The sequence below is a fragment of the Armigeres subalbatus genome, chromosome 1, assembly GCF_024139115.2.
Source record: "Armigeres subalbatus isolate Guangzhou_Male chromosome 1, GZ_Asu_2, whole genome shotgun sequence".
Lineage (NCBI taxonomy): Eukaryota > Metazoa > Arthropoda > Insecta > Diptera > Culicidae > Armigeres > Armigeres subalbatus.
Genome location: NC_085139.1, coordinates 298,313,883 through 298,318,952, shown reverse-complemented (window position 1 = coordinate 298,318,952; position 5,070 = coordinate 298,313,883).

Genomic DNA, 5,070 nt, shown 5'->3' with positions numbered 1-5,070 from the left:
TACCTTCCTCATTTATTAATAATCCATTTGGCTCGGAATAGTATAAGCTACACTATAATTAATGAGATGAGTGTTATACTTGTACGGGAAGTTAGACGATTTCCAATGATTTGAAAATGCTAATATCATTTTCCAAACTTAGACGTACATGTTCATGATAAAATTAGAGGCGAAAGTCTAGATTTGATAGTTCCATTAGGATACGGCAGGTATGAAGAATGTTCTATAGAAGTAGATTTGAAAGCGAGTGGAGGGCAACATTTCTGCCAAACTCCCGTATGAAGAGGCCAGGACTATCAGTGTGGAAGGTGATAAGCCAGTGGAGAGATATCAGCAGCACACAGATTTCAAAAATTTTGGTTTTGGAGCGTTAACTTATCTGCCTGTTTTCCAAACATTTCTAAAACTCAATACAAGATATTGGAAGCTTTCTACATTCTCTATTGGTTGCCTGGCTATGAGGGTGAGATATATTACAAACTGAGTAATCCACTTCTAGTGTGCATTGATGACAGATATGACAAATATTTTCCGAATAACGGATCCTGGGTCATTATTGATCAGTGAATAGCACTCCATGACTTTGCCCCTTTTTCTTCATCGGGCATAACAACCAACGGGGTTGCATGCTTCACGACAGCACGCAAGTGAATAAACAAACGCAACGGATGGTTCTTTCGGCGGAATTGGGCTCCACCTTTGGGGATCCTGTCAAGTTGCTCCTGATTAGAAATTATTGTTTTGTAAGTATCCTGCAATAAGTAAGAAAGTGGGGAGTTATTGGGACATTTTCCTTCGGTTTCGACTCGTGATGTCGAAGACGCTCAAGAAAAACGCCGGATTGAATGTTTTGTTGCTCTCATCGGTTCCAACTTGTGATGTCGAAGGCGCTTAGGAATTGCGCTGGATTGAGGAAGGCTTGAGTTCACTTAATCAGCACCTTCTTATATGGCACATTGGTCAAAATGCTCGGAGCGGTGAGTGCAGTTGACCTCCACAAATGTCAAATCAGAGACTAACCCGCAGGCAAGCTGGCGGCCATTACCACTCGCGGAAAACTGGATAGATTGACGTTTATATTTAGAGCTGTGTGCGGAAACGAAAAGGAACATCGTACGCATCAAGCCCCTTTCGTATGAATAGGTTAAACGACTTCGTCAGTAGATTGGAATAACCAGCGCAAGGGGAATCATTAATTTTCAGTGCAAATCGTAAACAAACGAGCATACGTTTCACACAAAAACCCAAGATGGCGAGTTGGGGATATTGACAAGTCAGAACACCCCCAATACGCATCCTGGTACGCATTTTATCGGCATCTTTTATCTCACTCTTTCGCCTAGCAACTTATTTTGTACAGGATTTCATTATTGCGGTCTCGCAAATCAATTCCGGAGGTTGTTCCGTTACGGACAGCAGATTAAGAAAATTCATAGAGAATAAAACGACTAATTCTGCGAGCAGGTCAATTGAGATTCAAAAGGAATTCGGTGAATATTTACTAGACTTCCCGTTCCTGGTCAAATCCGGCAACCTGGTGCAACTCTCGCGAAAAGATATGATGCCACATAATAATTTTATAGACCGATCGTTCGCTTAGTCGGACAGATCATCGGCCTTCTAATCCGGCTTATGAGTCCGACATTTTATTAGAGGAAGAATGCCTCGAATCAAATTTTAATCTCGAAGGTGCTGTGGAAGTAGGCAGCAACATAAAATTTTCATAGAAAATTAGAAATTTTCCATAAAAAATAGGAAAATTGCTAATAAATAAATAAGGGTGTAAGCAACAAATACATATAAAGTTTCCACAAATAAAAAAATCCCTGAATTCTTCCTAATGGCTAGTTGACATTTGGCAATATAACAAAGAACAGACATTTTTTATCTTCGCCGATTGGAAACTAATCAGTTGTTATACAATACAAGTGTTCGAATTCTTTCTTTTTCACCTGCGGCTCCACTGGAAAGTGGCCAAAATATTGCTGTTCCAGAGAAAACTTTCCTCTTTCCGGTTGAATATTTAAACTACCGTAGCTGTCACGTCATACTTTTCTCTGTTGCTTGGCATGGCACTCTACGATGATAACGCTAAATACCAGTTTTTGTTTCAGTGTTTTGAAGATTTGCAGGCTTGCAGAAGAACTTTTGCGGAATCCGCAAAATGGAAAATTCTGAAAAAAAATCCGCAATAGCTAGTAAACACTCGTTTATCATCGACTGCAGTGTCTTGCAAGTCCGTCCGAAAGTGGAAAAACTACAAGATTTTCTATTCAACAAACTCAAACTAACAATGAACATCATCAAGAACGTCCAGACTCTTCTTATCAGAGCACATGCCATCGTCGAAGTCGAATCAGCCGAACTAGTGGAACAGATAGTTTCTTAGAACAACCTGAAGCATACCATATCACACGAGGACAAAGAATACCCTATATACCTTTTATCACTGGCAGACGACGCGATTTTGCAGATCTTCCTCCCGACGCAAAGGTTGCAGATCTTCCTCCCCATATGCCAAACACATCGATTACAAAACATTTCGCGCCATACGGTGAAATCCTGTCCATCAAAAATTAGTATTTCCCACCCGAGTAACACACATGTTGTAGAGTAGTTACAGTAACTCATATGCAACCAAATTTGGTCACATTTGAGTTGCTGCAACCAAATCAGTGTGAGTTGTGCTACTAGGGCAGGTTTACCAAGTACGAGTTCTGAGGATGAGGCTTCGGAAACCAATTCCGTCCTTCGTAGCGGTAGATGGAGGAATGTCTTATGTCCTGTATCGTAATCAGATTCGTACTTGCCGTCATTGTGGGTATACTCTACACATGGGACGTACTTGCGCTGATGCAAGACAAGAGCTCTATCCAAGCGTAAACAACAGACTTACTGCAGCACAGATTGTGAAGGGTACCATTACAACAACACCAAGGATAGTATCGCAAGAGTCCACACCATGAACTTCTCAAGTTCGCCCATCCTTTCAACAAAAACCAAGTGCCAGTCAACCTACTCCGAGCATCGACCGCAAAACTCAGTTCATCACAGTTTCCTAGTCTACCATGAATCGATCGTCATCCACTTCACGAATCTCGCATAACACGCAAACCCCCGTTCCGAGTAAAACCGATCTGCTATCATTGGCACAAGGATTACAAACCACGTCACAACATAGCGATTTCATCAGCTCCGATGAAGAATCGTTAAACTTGCCCATCACCACTACCTCGTCAACGAAAAGACCAGGATCACCTCAACTTTCCGATACTACCACCATCACCAAAAGATCAACCAGAAATAAGAAGTAAATGTAAGACAAACAGTGGGTATATACCACGCCGAAGCACCTATCGATACTGCCACCCCTGAAGCAAATTTACAATTCACAGTTTTCACAATAAATCAACTAATCAAGTAAATCCATTCACAACCCGGCGACCTCTATCAGCTTCAGCAAACATTTCCGAGGTAAGCCAAGAATGTATATGTCTAGCCGGATATGACATTGCCGCTTTAGTGATTAAGATTGAAATTGCAGCAAAACACATCACCCGTCGGTATGAAAGGATACCTGCAAAACATCCACAACGAGATATCATCACTCCACTATCATATTTGGTTTCTTCCAAATTGTGTCTATCAAACTTTTATTCGACGATAAATGTACCTCCTGCACTCGAACCGCTCCTATTGACAATAGACATTGACTCGACCTACCCGTACTGGCTACCTTTATCAGCTCCAGCTAAAGTTTCCGAGGTAAGCCAAGAATGTATATGTCTAGCCGAAGATGTTACTGCCGCCCTAGTGATCCGGATAATATTTACAGTCACCAGTACAGCACACCTTCAACGTCATGATGGAAGAGTACCTGGGAAACATCCCAAGCGAAAGATGATCATCACTGCACTGTGGATTGTAAATTCACGATCACCTGCACTCAAACCACTGCTGACGATGTTGTGTATAGTCTCTTCCAAAGACGCTACTGGAACAACAGGCATTAGTCCAATGTGCAAAAGGCTAATGAATGCGGCGCAGCTTAATGACTCTTGGGAGATTTTGTATGGCAACGAAATCCAGTACTCCTTCATACGACATAACACGGCATCCCGTTTGGATCGTATTTTAGTATCTAATAACTTAAGACATAACTTAAGGACAGCACACTTTGCTGTAACGTCTTTTACCGATCATAAAGCGTATAAAGTTCGCCTAGAATTGCCAAACTTAGGAACATCTCCAGGAAGAGGCATCTGGCGACTTCAACCCCACGTTCTGAGCAATCCGGAAGTAGTTGAAGAGTTTTCAAGAAAATGGGTATACTGGAAAAGGTCTCGGGGCAACTATCAATCGTGGATTGATTGGTGGATTCGATATGCAAAACCCAAGACGATTTCGTTCTTAAAATGGCAAACATCTCTAATTTTCCGTGATTTTCAAGACACAACGGAGCTATATAGAGGCATTCTTCGAATCGCATACGACAACTACCTCGGAAATCCTGAACAATTAGCAATTATTAACAAAATCGAAGCGCAAATGTTGCGACACCAGCATAACTTCTCCAAAAGCTTTAGACAGATCAATGAATCCCATATCTCTGGAGAGTCTACAACGCTGTTCCATGTGGGTCGACGGTTCGGTAAAAGTTCTAAAACATTAATAAGGTCTCTTGTGAATGATAATGGTGATATTGTTCAGCAACGAAGCAGTCCTAACGCAAGTAACATATATTATCGGGAATTTTGGAGCGGTTTCCGGGGCGGTTCTCTACAGGCAGAAAACAGCAGCTATAATGATCGGAAATGTAAATCTTACAGATCAAACGGAATGGTTCAACATAGAAGATTACGTGAATGTTTTAGGAGTAGTTTATGCGGCGGATATCAAACGAGTTCGTAAAATGAACTGGGAGAATGTTCTCCGTGGTATCAGGACAAGGCTTTGGTTACATAACCCGAGAAACCTCAACATTGTTCAAAAGATTATCTTGCTAAACACATTTATTAGTTCCAAGCTCTGGTATATGACTTCGAACATAGCAATTACTACAGAATATGT